Here is a 24,814-nt window from a genome sequence, read left to right as displayed (position 1 = left end):
TGATAGAACCCTATTACACCCTTTTCTTGTGATTTGGACCTCTAATTAAATCAAGCAAGTGGACTTTACTTGTCCTTCCTCCTTCCATGATACTGAAGGGTTCTGATGCCATTTTGGGGGTTATATTTGGGGTGATTTGTATAGAGACCCTTCAAGTTAACATTAGCCCTGTGCTTCATTTCAATATATATTTGAAAAACTTGTGCTAGAGCATTTCTACAACTACCCTCGATATTAATAAAGTAGGACTTTTTAATAAATTGAATAGTAGACTAATTACAAAGAGGAAAAATAGAATATTCTATTAGAAAAATGCTAGGAAAAAAATCTCAACACTCATCAATAAAGATGTGCTTAAACAGTAAAGATGTGTAGTGTGAAATGCTACTCAGAGGCCAAACTTAAAGATAGAATTCATTTGAACTGATGTAGCAATAACCTAAAGAACTATTGTTAAATTTAACAAGTATACTTTGATGCACTAAGTGCAGTATCATACAATTTATATGCAACACAATGATTTATAAGCATGTATATGTATGTGCGTATATCCACAAATGTATAGAAAAAGAATGGGAGCATACAGACCATAATGTTAGTGGTTATATTCTCTGAAGATATGGAATGCACCATGTTTTTAGGGAGGAGTTATTGCATTACTTGTAATGTAGGATGTTTTGAAATAGAAAATATATTTAGGAAATAGTTGTGTGAACAAGTGTGTGTGTTTTTTTTTTTTAAGAAAGAGACAATAACATGAAATTATGTAAACTCTTAACAATTGTCATCTCCAACTCCTGAGATTATGGATAATTTATTGTTTCTCTTTGTACACTCTGTGTATTCTCTGTGCACTTAATTCTACAAGGAGAGGGATTTCTACAATAATCAATTCTGTGGTACCAAATGAGTATCTTTGAATTCATCTCAATTCTGACATTATTCCTGAAGATACCATCAGATCCCACAAGTTAAAGACTTTGTCCTACAAGAATGCCTCCTCCCACTTCAGATGCCAATTGTGAGTTCTGATTATCACCTGTGCTTTTGACTGACTGACTATACATGGGAAGTACTAATGATCCCCTTCTTGGGTTCAATTAATTTGCTAGAGTAGCTCACAAAACTCAGAGAAACATTTTACTTACTAAATTACTGATTTACTATAAAAAGGTATAACGAGGGAACAGTCAGCTGGAAAGACACATTGGGTGAAGTATGTGGGTCAGGATCTCAGAGCTTACCTGCTTACTCCTTGCACACCACCCTTCCCACATCCTTACATATTCACCAGTCCAGAAGCTCTCTGAACCCTCTCCTTGTGAAATTTTATGGAGGTTTCATTACTTAGGCATGATTGATTAAATCATTGGCTATTGGAGGTTCAATCAATCTGCAGCCCTCCTCTCCTCCCAGGAGGCCAGCTGGTAGGATTGAAAGTTCCAACCCTCTGAACATATGGTTAGCTCTTCTGATGACCTAGTCCCCATCCTTGGATGACCTCGGGGCTTTCCAAGTCACCTAATCAACATAAAAAAAAGACCTTTATTGCTCTCAACACAGGAAATTTCAAGGGTTTTAGGAGCTCTGTGCCTGAAGCTGGAGAAAGACCAAATATATATTTCTTATTATTAATCACAATATCTCATATACTTTGGGAGTTTACCTGGAAATTTTCTTTGCATGGTCCTGCGTATGTTTATAAAAGAACAATAACAAAGTTATTGTTAACTTTGTTAACTTTGTTATATTTAAATTAACAATAACAAAGTTATTAACAATTAACAATAATTGTCAAAGCATGAAAATAAATTTATTATTATTCTATGACACAATTATGTTGCCATCACATTGCTTATTTGGATGCATTTTAAATATCTAGTGACTAGGAGATTATTAATTCATTTAATACTTGATACATTTGCAACAATAATAATTGTTAATAGCATAAAAATAATAACAAAGTTATTAACAAATTAACAATAACAAAGTTATTGTTAATTTAAATATACTCACATATACATATATATTCTATTCTTTATTATTTATAATATGCTATTCACATTTTGAGTCACAAATATTTAATAACTGTATTTGACAGTTTTAATTGCTCTTTCTATTGATTGATGTTATGTTTTCTTTGTTCAGAAAACAAAGTTCTTACTATTTTAAGGCTTGAATAGATCGTTTTCATTTCTGGCATCAACCAATGTTCTTAAAAATATACTTTTAATTACTCTTAAAGGTATTTAAGAGTCCTGGTTTCAGCTCTGATATGTTAAGAACTTGGAAGCGCTCATTCCTGTCAGTATAAATAATTACTTTTCAGGCACCTGGGTGGCTCAGTCGGTTAAGTGTCTGCCTTCAGCTCAGGTCATGATCCCAGGGTCCTGGGATGGAGTCCCAGGTCATGCTCCCTGCTCAGTGGGGAGCCTACTTCTCCCCCTCCTCCCTGCTCTTGCTCTCTGTCACTATCTCTGCTCTTTCTCTCAAATAAATAAATAAAATCTTCAAAAAAAATTACTTTTCTTGGACCCATCAAAAATGGAGAACATAGGGCAAACTGTTACTTTGAAATCTGGAGGGAGAGACACATAGAGAGAGTCACAGCCAAGATCAGTTTACCTAGAGCAAAAGCTGCTGGAGCCATGATCTGGTAGGAACACTTATGTGATAATGGCAAACGGCTGCATGCTAACTGTGGACAATCTTGACAGTGAGAAGCTCCTGGGGGAATGCAGCCTTAAGAGTCCCCAGCAATTTTCATGGGTTCACTCATCAGAAACTCAACAGATTGTCACAGCCAAGACCCCCAAATAATCCTACTGTTTCTGGCGGGGGGAGAGGAAAGATAACCATTTTCAAATTCATGACCTATTGTGTACAAGAGCTCTATTTAAATATAAAGACACAGGTTAAAAACAAAGGGATAGAGAAAGACATAGCATGCTAACATTAAAAAGAAGGTACTAAACAGTAAAAGGAAATTTATTGCAAGAATAAATTAGACAAAAGTCAAAATGGATAAAATAACTATATCCCAAGCTTTTCTCTAATTAGAACATACTTAGAAGGATTTAATAAATTGTTTTAGTTGAATTTGTAGAATATAAAATGTTATATTTAAATTATTATGTGATCATAGCCTATACTTGCCTATCCTATAACTATTTGACCCTAATGGATTATTAATTCCTTAAAATTTTTCAGAAAAGGGGGGCACCTGGGTGGCTCAGTGGTTTAGGCCTCTGCCTTTGGCTCAGGTCATGATCTCAGGGTTCTGGGATCAAGCCCCGCATCGGGCTCTCTGCTCGGCGGGGAGTCTGTTTTCCACTCCCCTCTCTCTGCCTGCCTCTCTGCTTACTTGTGATCTCTCTGTGTCAAATAAATAAATAAAATTAAAAAAAAATTTTCAGAAAAGGTAAATATTTGAAGATCATGATAAAAATATGCAAATGTCTGAAAATAAATAAATTGGAAAAAATATGCAAATGTATCAAGTCTTAAATGAATAATAATTTTCTAGTCACTAGATATTTAAAATACATCCAAATAAACAATGTGATGGCAACATAATTGTGTCATAGCATAATAATAATAATATAAAGCATAACTTGTAAAATAGTCTATTGTACCCATGTACATAACAATTGGTATGATATTCCACTTAATCCTGTCTTCAGGCACATGGGATTTTGATTATGACCCTAAAGTCACAAAAAATAATTTTCTATTTCATAACTTGAAAATCATTTGTAAAATGCTAATATAGTCTATTGGGCTTTACCACTGTTGCTAAGTTTATTCAAAAGAGTTACCAAATTATAATTAAATGAACAGGGATCTGCTTGGCCTGCGTAAATATTGTAATTGGTTCATAAATATGTAATGCTATTAATTAATGTGTAGTCCCTAGCAATTTTGAAAAAAGAAGTATCACTGTCTCCAATGACCATCTTATACATAAAATATTTTATCTCTCAAGAATATATTTTGAAAAAAAGATTCAAAGTTTATTTAAGCAAAACTTTCCTTATGTAAATACTAGAAAAATACTAGAAATTATGTGTTACAATGTGGATAAAAATTCCCAATAACGTTGACAAATCACTCCTGATAGGATAGTCTCCTTTACCACCATGTTTTATGAGAAGATGCTGCCAGGACTTCTGTCCTGTATAATGGCTATAATGCATTCCCATTAGACATACCCATAGGGAATAGAAAGTTTTCCTCAACTATCACTTCATGTCTTTACATCAATTTAAAAAATTTCTCTTCACAGAAAGAGTTGATTGGTCCTCATTTAGAAACACATATACATTTTTAATCTTAGAGGTGAAAAGCTACATAAAATAAAGACCTATCTGGGACGCCTGGGTGGCTCAGTTGGTTGGGCAGCTGCCTTCGGCTCAGGTCATGATCCCAGCGTCCTGGGATCGAGTCCCGCATCGGGCTCCTTGCTCTGCAGGGAGCCTGCTTCTCCCTCTGACTCTGCCTGCCACTCTCTCTGCTTGTGCTCGCACTCGCTCTACCTCTCTCTCTGATAAATAAATAAATAAAAACAAAATCTTTAAAAAAAAATAAAATAAAATAAAGACCTATCTGACTATAAACCTACAACTCCCCTCTCCTTTCTTCATTTTGATTTTTTATCAAGTTCACTGATAAAATGTTACATTGTCTTCACTTACCTTTTCCTTTCTGTATTTTCTAAAAGTTCTTTCATGAGCAAATTAACTTTTAATTTAAGAATATTTAAGGATAGAACATTTTATTTACTAACATCTATTGTCTGTTCTCTCTGTGTAAATTTTAAAGGGCAAAGTGTCAGATGACTACACATTTTCTTCCTTAATAGAACTACTAAAGATTTCATCATAAAAATTAACCCTTTAAACATTTTTAAAGCTATTTTATTTTTAGCAAGCTGTTCATTCATGGGTCTTTATCTGTATTTATCCAATATTCCAATTAAACAGATGAGATAACGGGCAGTTTGTTTGGGACTAAAGTTTAATTTTCCTTTAGGAATATATCTTGTCAATTCAGAATAAGCAAATCTATCCAGGAATTTTCTGGCATTCAATAGTGTACCTATAAATTATTCATTCATTTGCATATTTCATTTATGTCAAATCTTGTTAGAACAGTTAATTTTACATGAAAGTTATCCCCAAAGGAAGTTCTTAACAATTGGACATTAGCATTTTTGAATGAGTCAGCATTTTTCATGTAGCAAGATTCCTGTCTTGTTACATTTTCATAATTTAATCATTACCCAGCATAGTATAGATCTAAAATGTAATATCTTGGATTGTATATTAAAAGCATATGCTGAATAGTCACTTAGAATAAAGCACAGAGCATTAGCAAACATATATAATTTAATTTGTTATATTAGGGAATTAGCAAGAGGGAAATATGTCCTTAATTAAGCCACTGGTTTTTTTTGTTTGTTTATTTGTTTGTTTTTAAAGATTTTATTTATTTATTTGACAGACAAGAGATCACAAGTAGGCAGAGAGACAGGCAGAGAGAGAGTGGGGGGAAGCAGGCTCCCTGCCAAGCAGAGAGCCCAATGCGGGGCTTGATCCCAGGACCTGGGGATCATGACCTGAGCCGTAGGCAGAGGCTTTAACCTGCTGAGCCACCCAGGTGCCCCAACCTAGTTTTGTAATCAAAATGTTAAATCAGTCATAGGAAGTAAGAATTCTATCATCTAAACATACAGGTGAGTACCATACATTGTTAAAAAAAAAAAAAAAACTTTAGTTGACTATAATGATGTTTTATAGACAATGATTCTGGATTAGTATAAAAATTTAACATGTAAGATTACTTTTCTATTAAACTTAGATCTACAGCCACTGGAAATATAAATGTTTCTCTTATTTCAAGAATCTTTTACATTTAACACCTAATAAAGTTAGTGTATTTGTATCTAAAGGTTTCCTCTGGATTCTTTAAGAGTTTATTTATTTATTTGACAGAGAGAGAGAGATCACAAGTAGGCAGAGAGATAGGCAGAGAGAGAGGGGGAAGCAGGCTCCCTGCTGAGCAGAGAGCCTGATGCAGGCGGGGCTCGATCCCAGGACCCCGAGACCATGACCCGAGCTGAAGGCAGAGGCCTCAACCCACTGAGCCACCCAGGTGCCCCTCCTCTGGATTCTTTAAAAGTAATAATAATAATAAGGCTGGTGGCTGAATTAATACTCAAGATTTTTAGCATATGGCCCTCTGAATCAGTCTTCCACCTCTTCCATTACTAATTCCAAATATTAGCCTCTTCCCAGTGCCTACTTGAGATTAGATGGCAGTTCTGACAAAGGCAGACTTAATGTTTTCCTCAGCTTGATCAAATTTTAGAAAGGCCGCTTCTTGCTGCCAGGCCCCTGACTTCTCATCCAGGGCTTACAGAATCCAGAGTTCCCTCCCTTCCCCTTTCTTAAAACAAATACTTTGAAAATTTGTAAATTCTTTCTCTTATAAATATTTTTAGAAGCTTCTTGTAAATGTTACAAGCTATGACTGACTTTCTCAAAGACCTGGGAGTGAGCTCTTTGAAATGTAATCATCAAGGAAAATAGTATCCATAATTCCTCTACTCTGTGGGAAGATAAAACCCTAACTTGGGGGGGCCTGGGTGGCTAAGTCATTAAGTGTCTGCCTTCGGCTCAGATCATGACCCCAGGGTCCTGGAATTGAGCCCCACATCGGGAAGCTTGCTTCTCCCTTTCCCACTCTTGTGTTCCCTCTCTTGCTTGTGTCTCTCTCTGTCAAATGAATAAATAAAATCTTTAAAACAAAACAAAAACCCTAACTTAAGAGGGCACCTAGCCCAGAGTTGTAAAACTACTTTCTGCCATGAGGATATAAGTTTCCTTTTCCTCTGACTAAAGTTAGTGAGCAAACACAAGGCCTACTATCCCACACCCTGACTCTTAAAATCCCCGCCTACCCTTTTTTTTCAGGGGAGTGGAATTCAAACTCTGTTTTTCTGGTTTCTCTTCTCTATTGCAGTAGCTTTTTTGCTTTAATAGTCATTCTCCCTAAAACCACACATGATGAGAATTATTGTTTGGATATGGTAAATCATTCCTGTCCCTGAGTATTAGAGAGCATGGTGGTTACAGAAGAATGAAGCTTTACTGCAAGAGACTTCAGGGAAAGACTAGAGGACTTTTTATGCTATGCAGTTGGCTCACCATGGGGAGAAAGGGGTTTCCTTTCTCCACTTGCAGGACTAAAGACACCTGGAATGATCTAGCATAAAGACCTCATTCTCCAAAAAAAAAAAAAAAAAAAAAAAAAAAAGACCTCATTCTCAAGCAATACATGGATAATTAAACAAACAAACAACTGCTTTCTCACAGGCCCTCTGAGGAATATCAGACAGGGAAAAAAAGAACCATAAAATAGAGCTGCTGTAGGGAGGAGATGATGATATGATTTCTCAGGAAAACAACTTAATGAGTACATTAATGTTGCCTTTAAGGATCTGACATTAAATACTGTATTGTAGTTAATGATCTGAAGTAGTAGATTAGAATATCAAAAAGGAGATTTTTGCTGAAATAAGAGAAAAATAGAGAAGGAATATAAGAAGGAAAATTTGGGGAGCTTATTTGAAAAACACAGGAGACCCAAAATGCAAATAAGAGTTTAAAAATGAAAATGTAATATGTGAGAAAGTTATTAGTTAATAGAAAAAAACTATTTTTATCTGAGGAAAGATTCATGTCTAATTTTGGACGTTTCATAGACTTCCTGGTAAAAACAATTCCAAAAAAATCACGTTTCCAAAAATTGAAAGAATTGGTTAAGTAAGAAGATATTAGAATACCACCATCAGATGCTTTGAAACATTTGAAGCTAGAAAACATTAGAATATTATCTATATTCATTAAGTGTAGAAATTTGATGAATGAAACACAGCAATCCTACCCAGCCAAGACATCTTTTCATTGTTAGTGCAGAAGATATTTCTGAATATGCAAGAATTTAGAGTGTATACTGCACATTCTGTAAGAGGCAATACTCCTCAAACAGTGACTCCAAGCAAAAATATAAAGGATTTAAATGAAAAGCAATCAAAGTGAGGGAGATATAGAAGGAGAACAACAGTGGTGAATTATAAAAATTTTATGACTGGAAAAAATGTGAAGTGGCACATCATCTTAGAAAGTAGTCCTGCTCTCTCTCTCTCTCTCTCTCTCTCTCTCACACACACACACACACACACACACTACTGTCTACAACCCTACACACATGAATCTGTCAATTTAGATCAAATTAACTATTTTCTTATAAATTGCAAAATATCACACCCCACCCAATATAAAAAGATGGTTTAAATAGCAGTATAGCTATTACATAAATTGATTTCCAATATACTTAATTTTTTAGAGTAGTTTTAGTTTCCAACAAAATTGAGTGGAAGTTACAGAGATTTCCCATACGCTTCCTGCCAGCATACATGAGCACCCTTCTCCATTATCGGCATCCCCCACCAGAGTGGTACATTCTTCACTGAGCAGGAACCTATGCTGATGCATCACAATCACCCAAACTTTATGGTTTACCTAAATGTTGGTTCACTCTTGGTGTTGTGCATTCTGTATGTTTGGTCAAATGAATAATGATATGTGTCCATTGTTATAATACCATAGAGAGTATTTTCGATGAGCTAAAAATCCTCTGTGCCCTGCCTATTTATCTCTCTCTCCAATACCCCTGCCACAATGAATCTTTTTTTGACTTCATAGTTTTGCCTTTGGAGAATTTCAAACAGTTGGAATCATATAATGTAAAGACTTTTCAGATTGGCACATTTAATGACACGCACTTAAGGCTCTCCCATGTCTTTTCATGGCTTGATAGCTCATTCCTTTTTAACACCAAATAATCCATTTCTGGATATACCACATTTGATTTATCTATTCATGTACTAAAGGACTTCTTGGTTGCTTCCAGTTTGGACAGTTATGAATAAAGCTTATATAAACATCTGTGTGCAGGTCTTTGTATGGACATAAGTTTTCAATTCCTTTGGATAAATGCCAAGGAGTGTCATTGACACTCTGTATGTTAAGTATATTTAGTTTTCAAAGAAAGTGCTAAACTATCTTCAAAAGTATCTGTATGGTTTTGCATTGCCACCAGCAATGAACGAGTTTCTGTTTAGCATTTGGTGTTGTCAGTGTTTTCGATTTGGGGCATTCTAAATATTATGTAGTAACAGAATTCTATTGTTAGTTTAATTTTCATTTCCTTGATGACATATGTGGGACATATTTGCATATGCTTATTTGCCACCTGTGTATATTGTTTGGTGAAGTGTCTGTGAAGGTTTTTGGATCATTTTTAAATACAGTTGTTTGTTTCCTTATTCTTGAGAGTTAAGAGTTCTTAGTATATTTTGGATGACTGTCCTTTATCAAATGTGTCTTTTTCAAATATTTTCTCAAAAATCTATGGCTTGTCTTCTCGTTTTTTTTTTTGATATTGCATTTTGCAGAGCAGAAGTTTTTAATTTTAATGTCATTAAGTCTAGCTTATCAATTAATTCTTTCATGGATCATGTCTTTGGGTGTTACATCTAAGAAGATATCCAACGTCATCTGTGTTTTCTCCTATGTTATCTTCTAGGAGTTTTATAGTTTAACATTTCACATTTAGATTTCTGATCCATTTTGAGCTAATATTGGAAAAGGGTGTCTTTGTCTACATTCATTGTTTTTCATATGAATGTCCAGTTGTTTCTGCACCATTTGTTGAAAAGAGTATCTTTGCTTTATTGTATTACCTTGCTCCTTTGTCAAAGATTTGTTGACTATATTTATGGGGGTCTACTTCTGGCTCTGTTCTGTTGCATTGCTCTATTTGGCCAATATACTGTTTTGATTACTGTAGCTGAGAACATCTAGATACTAGGCACTCTCAATCCTAACTTTGTTCTGCTCCTTCAGTATTATATTGGTTCTTCTGTGTATTTTGCCCCTCTGTATAATTTGCTAATATCCATAGAATAATTTGCTGAAATTTTGATTAAGATTGCATTAAATCCATAGGTTAAATTGGGAAGAACTGACATCTTGACAATATTGAGTCATGAACATGAAATACCCATTTCTTTAGTTGTTCTTTGGTTTTGTTCATCAGTTTTGTAGTTTTCTTAATATAGATATTGTACATACTTTGTTAAGTTTGTACATAAGTATTTCATTTTAATGGTTAATGTAAATGGTATTGTGTTTTTAATTTCAAATTCTACTTGTTATTGTCATTGTATAGAAAAACAATTGACTTTTGTGTATTAACCTTTATTCTGCAACCTTGCTATAATCACTTACTAGGTCCAGGAGAGTTTTTCTTTTTTTATTTCTCCTTTCAGATTTTCTATATGTATTATCATATCATCTGCAGAAAAAGTCAGTTTTATGTCTTCCTTCCTTCTGTATACAATTTTATTTCCTTCTCTTGCCTTATTACATTAGCATAGACTTTCAGTGCAATATTGAAAAGGAGTGGTGAGATGTGACATTTCTGCCTCTACCTGATCATAGCAGGAGAGCTTCAAATTTCTCACCATTATGTGTAATGTTAACTATTGGTTTTTGTAGATAAACCTTATCAAGGTGAGGAAAAGCTCCACTATTCCATTTTACTGAGTTTTTATCATGAGTGGCTATTGGAGTTTACCAGAGGCTTTTTCTGCATCTACTGGTATGATCATGTACTTTCTGCTTTTTAGTTTGTTGATGAGATTGATCACATTGATTCTGAATGTTGAGCCAGCCTGCATATTATGGAGAACTTCTACTGGGTTGTGGTATATAATTCAGTAACCATGGGTCATGGTATATAATTCTGTTCATGATTTTTTGGATTAGATTTGTGTAGCACTCCTGACAACACTGACTCCTTGTCCCTCCACCTTGTTTGTGCCTACCCAAGGATCTCTTTCAGGGCGATGTGTTTCAGGCCTCACAGAGGTTAATATGTATTCCAAGTGGAATGTGGGAAGGCTTGTTCTGAGTGTCATACAGAAGGCTCCACTTCAGATAACTAGTAGATGTGATGGTGCACAGATGGTATCCTTCTCGGTAACTACCCTGTGACCTCACCACCACTGCTCCTCACTCTAGAAAAGCTGGGGTTAAGGTTTGAACTTGGTGGAGAGTCGGGGTGGAGAATAGCTTCATAAAGATGGGATTGTTTGTCCATCAATCCCTTCATCAGTACATTATCCTGAAATAAAACTGTGTAAGTGTTATGGGGTGACTTGCTTCATTTTTTAGTGTCAAAGTGACTTCTCAGTCTGAAGGATACTTTACTGATCCTCCTCCACCTTCTTATAGATTTGCTAATCTTTTATTGAAGATTTTTGCATTTATGTTCATGAGAGATATCTAGGTCTATAGTTTTCTTGTAGTGGCTTTGTCTGGTTTGATATAAGATAATACTGGCCTCATAGAATGGGTTAGAAAATATTTATTCCCTCGACTTCTACCCTTTGAAAGAGATTGTAGAGAATGATACAATAAGAAGAAATATGATGGACCTGTAAGTGCAGAAAACAATCCTTTGCTGACAACAAGGCCTACAGCTGCAAGGAATTGGATTCTCCCAATAAACTGATGAGTTTGGAATCAGAGTCCTTCCCTGATGAGATGTTAACCTGAGCAGAAACCTTGATTTTGGCTTTGTGAGCTCCTGGGCACAGAACCCCCTCATCTAAACCAAACATCTGATTTATAGCTTAATAATAAATAATGAATATATAATGGAATGATAATTAGATATGATTTTAAGCTGATAAATTTGTGACAATATGGCTGAATTATCAATACCAGTGTTACTCTTTTTTGTAGAAGGAAATAGATGGAGACAATTCCTTTGAAACAGATCAGTTTTCTTTGCTTCTCAGTAGCATTTGTTGATTACATATTCCATCAGTCATCCACTGCTCTATGGAATGTCTTATTGTCCAGTAAGTAAAACATCTTTGTTTCTGAAAGGCAGTTTCTGGAAAATGCTCTCAAGATTTGGCTTTCCCATAGATGACAAGAACTGGGGACATAGTACACAACTATAGTCTCTCTTCCCAAGTACATTTCAATACAATTTAATTTCATCATCCTCCGTAGGCTTGCTTATATATCTTGTTGATCAGTACAGTTGACACTTCTATTCTGAAAAATCTTTTATTGTTTACTATATCTTCAGGCTTCACTCCAATTGGTGGGAAATATATTTTCCCAAGACAATAGATTATAAATAAAACAAGTAGTGCCATATGAACTTTAAAACAGTCTGATTCCAGTGTCAGGTCAAAGCAAAACGACTACATTCCCAAAGCCATAAAATATAATTTTACAACTTCTCAATGATTATTTGTTAAAATAGTTCTAACCTATTTTATTGTAGACTTTTAAACAAAACTCCAGCTGCCACCATAAATGAGAGAATACAAACAAATAAAAAGGGAGGTAATGATTTTTTTGTAAAGCATGAACACATTTTCCATCCATAGGGAACATACAGACAACTCCCAGTGATACCAATTCAAGAATAGAACCAGCAGCAGGTGGTGAGAATGTCATTCATCAACCCTGAAACTAACTTATCTAAGAAAAAACAAACAAACCCTTAAATATCAAGGAGTATCAAAAATTATGTTTACATTTTATTTTACCCTCTGAAGTAAAAAGAAAATATTTTTCTGAACCGAGCAATCTACTGATAGACCAGAGTATGCTTAAGGAGAATTTTTTTATTGGTATTATTTTTGACTGAGACTTTTTATTAGGTGTTAGGTGTGCAAATGGTTACTGAATACTCAGCATCTAACAAGGGAAACAGAACAGATGTATAATAGTTTATTCTCAAAATTCTTTGTCATGAAAGATTTTAAAAATGAGAATGTACTAAACCCACTGAATGATCAATTTTTAAATGATTAACATGGTGAATTTTACCTTTCACCTTTTAATGGTGAATGTTATATATATTTGCCACAATAAAAAATTAATTTATATGCCTTGAGAGAAAAGGGATTTTCCCAAGCTCAGTAAGAAACAACTCCTAATACTTACAGGGTTCTCTTAGGATTAGAGCTGCACTGTGCAAAATATTTCTACCAGTAGCCACATGTGAATATTGAGTACTTAATATGTGGCTAGTGTACCTAAGCAACTGATTTTTAAATTTTATTATAACAAATATAAGTTTAAATTAAAAAGCGAACACAGGGGACGCCTGGGTGGCCCAGTTGGTTAAGCAGCTGCCTTCGGCTCAGGTCATAATCCCAGTGTCCTGGGATAGAGTCCCACATCGGGCTCCTTGCTCGGCAGGGAGCCTGCTTCTCCCTCTGCCTCTGCCTGCCTCTCTGTCTGCCTGTGCTCGCTCTCTCTCCCTCTCTCTCTGACAAATAAATAAATAAAATCTTTAAAAAGCGAACACAGTATAAAATAAATTTTCTATTAAACCTTATATTATTGCTCTGACAGGACTTTAATTTAACAGTTAGATTGCACAAGTTATTACTGCTGTATTGCACAAGTTAGTCAGTCTGTCAGATGCATACCTTGATTCCAGTAATATATACAAACAGACCATTTATCTATTTTGTGTCAATGGATTGATTTAGTGTGAATGATATTTCCTATACTCTGATAAAATTATCATGTCATGATTTGAATATTTCACTCAGGCAACATGAATTACAATTTAACCTATGAAATCATCATTGGTAATTAAATTAAGAAAATAATCATTATCTTTTTTTTTTAAAGATTTTATTTATTTATTTGACAGGCAGAGATCACAAGTAGGCAGAGAGGCAGGCAGAGAGAGAGGGGGAAGCAGGCTCCCCGCTGAGCAGAGAGCCCGATGCTGGGCTTGATCCCAGGACCCTGGGATCATGACCTGAGCCGAAGGCAGAGGCTTTAACCCGCTGAGCCACCCAGGCGCCCCCAAAATAATCATTATCTTAACTATAATATACGTAAATCATTTTTCTGATTTAAAAATATAGGTATGAAACACATTGGTAAATTAATAATGAAAGCATACTAGTGATGCTGAGCTGAACAAAAATGAAGAAAGTAGTGTGAAGACCAGAATATTGAAGGAAAATATGTACTGGAACATGGTATGTCAAGTATCTCATAAAATGACAATAGAAATTGTTGTAACAGAGTCCAACCAAAAATTGTTTGTTGTGTAAACTCTTTTGGAGATAATAATATAGATAACATTAAGATTTTTTTCAGCAAACAATGAATTTGATGTTTCTTCTTGGAAGTCTAAAAAGAACTGATGAAATTAGTGAACTAGAATCAGAATCAACAAAAATTTTAAATTATTCTTAACAGGATCTGAGATTGTAAATTTGACCACCTATAAAATGACTTCCATTCCCTCCCAGAAATGGAGAACCATTTTTAGATGGAGACATGGCAAAATAAATTACTATTTCATCTGTAGGATCTTTGTTAAAAAATTATAAGCAAATGACTAATAAATTAGATACTTTTTAAAAATGTCAATGATTTTCAATTAAGCATGAAATATTGGCCAATATAGCACAGATCTTTCAAAAAATATTGAATATTAACTAAGTCAAAATTTGAAAATTACCATTTTCTTTAGTTTTAGCAGTGTTATGCATTGTAAGACACTGCCATGTTAATCCTTTGTGTGTCTTTCATTTCATATGACTTCAATTCATTGCCTAAATAATAAGTTCATGTTATGGATATTTTTAAATCATTTACAACTGTTCCACAAAGGTATCAGTTTGATATGAAGACATTACCTTCCATCATAATGGGATTATGACAGTTATGTCAAAAATCAAGACTGTTTGCACTTTTGAACAAGAGAGTAGTAATTTCCTTACTGATACATTCCACTCTATGATGCATAATGAAAACAACTATGATACTATGAAAAGTATCACACATGCGGTTTTAAAAAGGGTTCAGTTTTTATGTGCAAGTGCTATGAGTTATTTAAAACAATTAATTAACTCTAGTGATGAGGTTGATGTGATCCTTCAGGGGTTCTACTCGATCTTGTGCTTCACAAAAGCTTCTTGTCCACTGCTACCTTTTTTTACTAAAGAAAAATCCCTTTTTTTTTTCTTTTTTTTTTTCCCAATTTATTTATTTTCAGAAAAACAGTATTCATTATTTTTTCACCATACCCAGTGCTCCATGCAAGCTGTGCCCTCTATAATACCCACCACCTGGTACCCCAACCTCCCACCCCCCCGCCACTTCAAACCCCTCAGACTGTTTTTCAGAGTCCATAGTCTCTCATGGCTCATCTCCCCTTCCAATTTACCCAAAAGCACATACCCTCCCCAATGTCCATAACCTTCCCCCCTTCTCCCAACCCCCCTCCCCCCAGCAACCCACAGTTTGTTTCGTGAGATTAAGAGTCACTTATGGTTTGTCTCCCTCCCTATCCCATCTTGTTTCATGGATTCTTCTCCTACCCACTTAAGCCCCCATGTTGCATCACCACTCCCTCATATCAGGGAGATCATATGATAGTTGTCTTTCTCCGCTTGACTTATTTCGCTAAGCATGATACGCTCTAGTTCCATCCATGTTGTCGCAAATGGCAAGATTTCGTTTCTTTTGATGGCTGCATAGTATTCCATTGTGTATATATACCACATCTTCTTGATCCATTCATCTGTTGATGGACATCTAGGTTCTTTCCATAGTTTGGCTATTGTGGACATTGCTGCTATAAACATTCGGGTGCACGTGCCCCTTTGGATCACTACGTTTGTATCTTTAGGGTAAATTCCCAGTAGTGCAATTGCTGGATCATAGGGCAGTTCTATTTTCAACATTTTGAGGAATCTCCATGCTGTTTTCCAGAGTGGTTGCACCAGCTTGCATTCCCACCAACAGTGTAGGAGGGTTCCCCTTTCTCCGCATCCTCGCCAGCATCTGTCATTTCCTGACTTGTTGATTTTAGCCATTCTGACTGGTGTGAGGTGATATCTCATTGTGGTTTTGATTTGTATTTCCCTGATGCCGAGTGATATGGAGCACTTTTTCATGTGTCTGTTGGCCATCTGGATGTCTTCTTTGCAGAAACGTCTGTTCATGTCCTCTGCCCATTTCTTGATTGGATTATTTGTTCTTTGGGTGTTGAGTTTGTTAAGTTCTTTATAGATTTTGGACACTAGTCCTTTATCTGATATGTCGTTTGCAAATATCTTCTCCCATTCTGTCAGTTGTCTTTTGGTTTTGTTAACTGTTTCCTTTGCTGTGCAAAAGCTTTTGATTTTGATGAAAAATCCCGCTAATAGTCTCTCTCTTTTACAACCAGCTCTTCTAGAGGCTGAAAGGTCTCTAGTACCCAGGTAAGCATTAACAAACAGAATGTGCCATGAAAATGGCAGAATTTCTCTGAATTGTAACGGTAGCTCAATTATGGAAACTCTCTAGTGATTTGACGTATAATTTGATAATTTCCTTTCATTAGGCTTTTTCACTGGTCAGCTTTTTCTCTCCACCAACTCCACCCCCAGGCTGTGGTTCTTAGAAATTTGCTACAAAAAAAAAAAAGAAAAAAAAAATTTTCCTAGTTTGAACACTGGAATTAGTAACAGAGTATTAAAAATGCATTAAGCAGGACAATAAATTTCATTGGCTCTGCACATTTTCATCTTGCACAATACACAACAGCTTTATTTTGTAACAGACTTTTTAGTGAACAGATGCAATAGCTACCAGGGAAGTAGGACTAAAAATTCACAGTTAAAGACACTGCTGTAATAATGTTTACTGGGTTTTGCTGACATATGGAATAATTTGTCTTAGACCCTGGAATGCATATATTCCTCAGTCTTGGGAAAAAATGGAGGAATGATTTTATGATATAATATTTTTCAAATTAGCGTCATCAGCAATCATTAAGATGGCTATGTTTTCAAAGTAAGCAAAGAGAAAGTTAAGTCAGCTTCCTGAATCCTTTTCATATAGTGACACTTATATGTACTATGTAATTATAGACTATGTACATGCATTAATTTTCTTTCTAGAATTAACTAAAAGACTAAAAATGATTCTCTATGAATGTCTGAATAGAGAATTAGAATGAGCAATACCTAAAGCCACTATCTCTTATAAACACAAGATAATTTCCTCATTAAAGAATTCAAAAGAATAAGTTGTGAAATTATATCTTGTTGAGAGATGCTTTTTCTTCCATGTAAGCAAAATAATTTTCAAGGTAGAGTTAGTGGTTCAGTAACACTCTAGTAACATGAAAATGTCCACAATTACTCCAGGGTTTCCCATTTTACTCCCTCTTTAAAAAAAAGAAAAAGAAAAAAAAGAAAAGAAATAAAGGCTGCTAAAATTTAAGTACTGTTTCTGTTTCTAGCATAGCTTTGTAAGATTTTAATAGAATAAGTCTCTCATAAGTAATAACTAGAAACCCAGGTCACACAAACAAAAACTATAGAAGAAATTTGGAGAACAAAATAAAGTAGACGAATTTTGGAGAGCAAGTCAGTGTTGTGGGAAAGGGCTGGGGTGGGGTGGACTGACATTGCAGGAAGGTCTCCAAGTGCGACACATGGTAAGTAAGGATTCAACAAAGTCCATCATCTTTCTTCCCTGAGGAAAGTGAAAGCAAAGATTTTGACAATTATGGCCATGAAGAATGAGAGCAGGTACTGAGAGAGAGAGAGAAAGACAAGGAGAAAACAAGCAAACAAACGAACAAAAACTACAGTAGTCCCAAATTCTGCATGTTAGTTTTACTTAATTCTCTGGCTGACCCCAAGCCAGCATGTGCAGGGAAACCTTGAAGCAATGAGTGGAAAGGATTAATGAATTGCCCTTCTACGGTGACCATCCAGGAAAAAGATATTTTGCAGTTTGAACACAACTAGGTCAATTGCTTGTTTAAATTAAAATGTCAACACTCAGGGCACCTGGGTAGCTCAGTCAGTTAGGCACCTGGTTCTTGGTTTCGGCTAAGGTCATGATCTTTGGTTCATAGGATGAAACTCCATATCAGACTTTGCACTTAGCAGGTAGTCTGCTGGAGATTCTCTCTCTCTCACTCCCTTTGCCCATCCCCCTGCACACCCACTTTCTCTTTCTCAAATAAATAAATAAATAAATAAAATCTTAAAAAAATATATCAACACTCTTCACAGCAGTGTATTAAAAATACAAAAAAATATATATTTAAGCACATCATATCCAAACTGCTGAAAGACAAAAGTAAAGGAAAAGTATTGAGAGCTGTCATGCAAAAAACAGCATTGGGGCGCCTGGGTGGATCAGTGGGTTAAGCTGCTGCCTTCGGCTCAGGTCATGATCTCGGGGTCCTGGGATCGAGTTCGGCATCGGGCTCTCTGCTCAGCAGGGAGCCTGCTTCCCTCTATCTTCCTCTCTGCCTGCCTCTCCATCTGCTTGTGATCTCTCTCTGTCAAATAAATAAATAAAATCTTTAAAAACAAAAACAAACAAACAAACAAAAACAACAAAAAAAGAAACCCACAGCATCGAGAGGATTCCAGCAGATGGCAGAGTAGAAAGCACCAAGAATCTGTCTCACCACCTAGGCAACAATTGCATTGCCAGATTCTAATATTTTTCTTTTGGAACTTTGGAGTTGTTGAAAGCTTGCAACTTAACAGGAGAAGACTTGGAGGATAAATTCCAGTTAATTTCTCTCAATTTCAGCTCTTAGCACAATAGTATCTCTCCCCATTTCATACCCACAGCTCTATGACAAGTAGTTGTGAATGTGTATTTTAGAAGCATCTTGCATGTAATTTGTGGACACTTGCTGTCCAAAATTATTGGGGGGCCTGTATTCTGATCACTGATTGTTGTTTTTGATATCAGCGGTACAAAGAGAAAGGTGGCTATTGCTGTTGTATCTCATCACTTTTTGGCTTTCCCACTGTTGCTGAAGTGACCTCTAGAGTATTTAAAAGGCTAGCACTCTTAATATCTAAAGAGTAAAAATGTGGTGGTTACAATGTGATGACTAAAGGGTAAAAGATGAGAAGAGTCAAAGGTTGTACACTGTTGCAAAATAGCTACTGTTTATATACATGATTAATGCTGAACAACCACTAGGATGATGACAAAAAGTAACTGCAAAGGGACTTATAAATATCAAAATAATTCTCAGGGAAATCAAATAATGGAAAAAGAAAGGAATAGAAAAATGGAAACAAGAGAATATAGAAGCAAAAAGTGACATTTCCCACCATCCAACATACACTGTACAGTTTTTACTTTATATTTTATCAGCATTCTAACCTTCCATTGGAATGTAAGCTACTTAAAAGCAGAGCTCATTTTCTTTTCATGTGTTTATTTATATGTTTTTAAATTAATTTCAATTTCACATCTCTGAGTACTTGAAACATACTAGATGCTTAAAAATTATTGGTTGCATAAATGAATACACTCCAGACTTAATTTTTCTTTATCAAGGTGGAACTAATAATCTAATGTAAGCCAGATATACCCATATGAGGGAATAAATGAAATTCATTTATATTCTTCACCTGAGTGCTAAATCCAATTCCATGTTTTCTAAAGCTTACTATTACTATAATCACATATTCTTAGTTTTTGAATTGTAGTGTAATTTCTGGTTCATTGGCAGCTCAAGTTACCATTTTAAATCCTATCAAGAAAAGCATGAGTAGAGATGAATGATACTCACTTGAGTCGGTTAGGCTCATATTATCAAGGGCTCCTTCCAGATGCTTTATGATGATGAAAATGCTGTATCAACTTATTAAGTTTGTTCAATTAAGCCGCATAGTCCTTTACAGACTCCTATTATAACATGTTGATATTTTGATATCTAGCCCCAGAAGCAAACCATGCAGGGGTATCTTAGAAAGTGAGGTAGGAAGGTTTCTTTAATCTAATGACTTTGTACATATTTATAGTTACTGATAATATTATTCTGACATTTGGGATTGATGTATGTGTTTTTACATTAAATGGTATGAGTTTATAAAGTACTTTGCAAGGTATCTGTCACATTATTTCTTTTTAACATATTAAAAAGATAGTACTAGATGAAGTTAAAACATCACCTTCCCTTCGAACTAGCTTTATCTGTTTATCTAGACAAATCTTAAGATTACCTCAGGGTTTGCTAAGGCTGTTGATTGGACAGAGAAAGAGAAAGAGACAAAGATGGGGAGAGAGTTTAAGTGAAATTTGTTTCCAGTGTTTATTTTTTCCTTTCAACAGATCAAATACCAGAGTGCAAGGATACATACAACTAAACTGTGATGGGGTTCTCAACCAAACTAAGGGCTATAGCTTCTGGGTATCTGGAAAAATTAGAATAAAGAGAGAATGAGAGGGGTGCCTGGGTGGCTCAGTAGGTTAAGCCTCTGCCTTCAGCTCAGGTCATGATCTCAGGGTCCTGGTATTAAGCCCTTCATCAGGCTGTCTGCTTGGCAGGGAGCCTGCTTCCCACTCTCTGCCTGCCTCTCTGCCTACTTGTGATCTCTCTCTCCCTCTCTGTCAGATAAATAAATAAAATCTTTAAAGAGAGAGAGAGAGAGAATGAGAATGACCCAAAAGAAATGGATCATTCCTGCAACCAATCATATATTAGTCTGTTCCCTGAAATCATTAGTTTTCACTTTTATGTAAGATAAATTTTAATAAATTAAGAAGTCAAAGAAGTTTAACAATTTCACTGAAGTTTACTAGAATTTTGGTGTGGAGGGGGGAGGTAGAACAAAACAGGAACTGCCTATCACACATGGCCTAATTCTTGGGAAACCCAAATGGAAAATTTTTACATTGAAAAATAAGAGACAACCATTTATTTACTGAAGAAGTATTAACAAGGCCATTTAGAAAATTTCATTAAACTAGCCATGAATATATTCCTTAAAAAAAACTGTTTAATAAGTTAGTTCTCAAAACTTATTTACCAATTTAAGATGAGCTTAGTGGAAGTCGCTCATCTCTGTTTCACAAAATGTAGGCTAGGATGGTCAGTCCAGTACTTACACTATTTACTAAGGTTTCTTCACAGGCTGCCTGGGCTTCCTCATGGGAGGGGGTTGGTTACAAGAGTGACTATCACAGGAAAATGGTATCTCTTTGACATTGCTTCAGAAGTTACATGGCATCATGTCTGCTGCACTATATTGGTTGAAGTAGTCAGAAAACTTCCAGTTTTAAGGGAAGCAGGTACAGTTAACCCTGGTTGATTCAGGAGTGGGAAAATTCTAGAAGTAGAGTAGTGGCCATCTTTGGAAAATCCAAACTTTCATACTCAGATCTTCTGTGACCTACACACTGTATTTTGAACAAAATAAACATTTATCCATATGTGAAAAAATATCAAAAATTCATGTTTCTACACTTACATCATTTGAGCACTTCCCACATGCTTCAGTTCAACTTCAATAAGGTAATTTCCAACGTTTCAGTTGTTCAGTGGCTTAATATACTCACAAATATTTTTAATCACTTGTTTACTTTTAGCACTTTACATAAGTTACATGTCTTCATGCAAAATGCTAATTTTTATTATATTGAGTAAATAATATTTAATTACCTTTAAAATTATAAAAGTCTTTAACAAACTAGAGCATAATTAATAATTAACACTGATTTTCACTACTCCTCTTTTTGATATTTTACCTCTATACATTTTAATTACAAACTGCCTTATCCTGAACCATATTTAAATTAGCATATTTTTTATTATTTTTATTAACATATAATGTATTATTTGCCCCAGTGGAACAGGCCTGTGAATCATCAGCCTTATACACTTCAATGTCCACAACCCAACCACCCTCTCCATAACCCTCTCCCCTCAGCAGCCCTCAGTTTGTTTTGTGAGATTAAGAGTCTCTTATGGTTTGTCTCCCTCTCGATCCCATCTTGTTTCATTTTTTCCTTCCCTACCCCCCAAACCTCCCAAGTTGCCTCTCAAATTCCTCATATCAGGGAGATCATATGATAATTGTCTTTCTGTGATTGACTTATTTCGTTAAGCATAATACCCTCTAGTTGTATCCATGTCATCGCGAATGGCAAGACTTTGTTTTTTTTGATGGCTGCATAGTATTCCATTGTGTGTATATATGCCACCTCTTCTTTATCCATTCATCTGTTGATGGACATCTAGGTCCTTTCAATAGTTTGGCTTTGTGGACACTGCTGCTATAAACATTCAGGTGCATGTGCCACTTTGGATCACTACATTTATATCTTTAGGGTAAATACCTAGTAGTGCAATTGCTGGGTCATAGGGTAGCTCTATTTTCAACTTTTCGAGGAACCTCCATGCTGTTTTCCAGAGTGGCTGAACCAGCTTGCATTCCCACCAACAGTATAGAAGGGCTCCCCTTTCTCCACATCCTCTCCAACATCTGGTGTTTCCTGACTTGGTAATTTTAGCCATTTTGACTGGTGTGAGGTGGTATCTCATTGTGTTTTGATTTGTATTTCCCTGGTGCCGAGTGATGTGGAGAATTTTTTCATGTGCCTATTGGACATCTGGATGTCTTCTTTGTGGAAATATCAGTTCATGTCCTCTGCCCATTTCTTGATTGGATTATTTGTTCTTTGGGTGTTGATTTTGATAAGTTCTTTATATATTTTGGATACTAGCTCTTTATCTGCTATGTTTTTTGCAAATTCTCCCATTCTGTCAGATGTCTTTTGGTTTTATTGACTCTTGCCTTTGGTGATGTTTCTAGGAAGAAGCTGCAACAGCTGAGGTCGAAGAGGTTGCTGCCTGTGTTCTCCCCCAGGATTTTGATGAATTCCTGTCTCACATTGAGGTCTTTCAACCATTTGGACTCTATTTTTGTGTGTGGTGCAAGGAAATGGCCCAGTTTCATTCTTCTGCATGTGGCTGTCCAGTTTTCCCAACACCATTTGTTGAAAAGAAGTCTTTTTTCCATTGAACATTCTTTTCTGCTTTGTCAAAGATTAGTTGACCATAGAGTTGAGGGTCTGTTTCTGGGCTCTCTATTCTGTTCCATTAATCTATGTGTCTGTTTTTGTGCCAGTACCATACTGTCTTGGTAATGACAGCTTTGTAATAGAGCTTGAAGTCTGAAATTGTGATGCCACCAACTTTGGCTTTTTTTTTTTTTTTCAACATTCCTCTGGCTATTCGAGGTCTTTTTTGATTCCATACAAATTTTGGGATTATTTGTTCCATTTCTTTGAAAAAAAACAGGATGGTGTTTTGATAGGGATTGTATTAAATGTGTAGATTGCTTTAGGTAGCATAGACATTTTCACAATATTTGTTCTTCCAATCCATGAGCATGGAACACTTCTCCATTTCTTTGTGTCTTCCTTGGTATTTCATGAATACTTTATAGTTTTCTGAGTACAGATTCTTTGCCTCTTTGGGTAAGTATATTCCTAAGTATCTTATGGTTTTGGTTGTAATTGTAAATGGGATCAAATCCTTAATTTCTCTTTCTTCTGTCTTGTTGTTGGTGTATAGAAATGCACTGATTTCTGTGCATTGATTTTATATCCTGACACTTTACTGAATTCCTGTATGAGTTCTAGCAGTTTTGGAGTGGAGTCTTTTGGGTTTTCCACATGAAGTATCATATCATCTGCAAAGAGTGACAGTTTGACTTTGATGCTGATTTGGATGCCTTTAATTTCTTTTTCTTTTCCAGTTGCTAAGGCTAGGACTACTAGTACTATGTTGGATAGCAGTGGTGATAGTGGACATCCCTTTTGTGTTCCTGAACTTAGGAAAAAGTTCTCAGTTTTTCCCCCTTGAGAATGATATTTGCAGTGGGTTTTTCATAGATGGCTTTGATGATATTGAGGTATGTACCCTCTATCCGTATACTGTGAAGAGTTTTGATCAAGAAAGGATGCTGTAGTTTGACAAATGCTTTTTCAGAATCTATTGAGAGTATCATATGGTTCTTATTCTTTCTTTTATTAATGTACTGTATGACATTGATTGGTTTGAAGATGTTGAACCAACATTGTAGCTCTGGAATAAATCCCACTTGGTTGTGGTGAATAATCCTTTTAATGTACTGTTGGATCCTATTGGCTAGTATGTTGGTGAGAATTTTCCCATCTGTGTTCATCAAGGATATTGGTCTGTAATTCTTTTTTTGATGAGGTCTTTGTCTGGTTTTGGAATCAGGGTAATGTTGGCCTCATAAAATGAGTTTGGAAGTTTTCCTTCCATTTCTATTTTTTGGAACAGTTTCAGGAGAATAGGAATTAACTCTTTAAATGCTTGTTAGAATTCCCCTGGGACCCTGTCTGGCCCTGGGCTCTTGTTTGTTGGGAGATTTTTGGTGACTGCTTCAATCTCCTTACTGGTTATGGGTCTGTTCAAATTTTCTATTTCTTCCTGATTCAGTTTTGATAGTTTATATGTCTCTAGGAATGTATCCATTTCTTCCAGATTGTCAAATTTGCTGGTGTATAGTTGCTTATAATTGTTTGTATTTATTTGGTGTTGGTTGTGATCTCTCCTCTTTCATTCATGATTTTATTTATTTGGGTCCTTTCCTTTTCTTTTTCACAAGTCTGTCAAGGGTTTTATCAATCTTATTAATTCTTTCAAAGAACCTGCTCCTAGTTTCATTGATTTGTTCTACTGTTTTTTGGTTTCCATTTCATTGATTTCTGCTCTGATCTTTATATTTCTCTTTTCCTGCTGGGTTTAGGCTTACTTTGCTGTTCTTTCTTGAGCTCCCTTAGGTGGAGGGTTAGGTTGTGTATATGAGATCTTTTTTGTTTCTTGAGAAAGGCTT

Source organism: Neovison vison, chromosome 13, assembly GCF_020171115.1.
Source record: "Neovison vison isolate M4711 chromosome 13, ASM_NN_V1, whole genome shotgun sequence".
Classification (NCBI taxonomy): Eukaryota; Metazoa; Chordata; class Mammalia; order Carnivora; family Mustelidae; genus Neogale; species Neogale vison.
The sequence above is the reverse complement of the archived record's forward strand: the minus strand, read 5'-3'. Positions refer to the sequence as shown.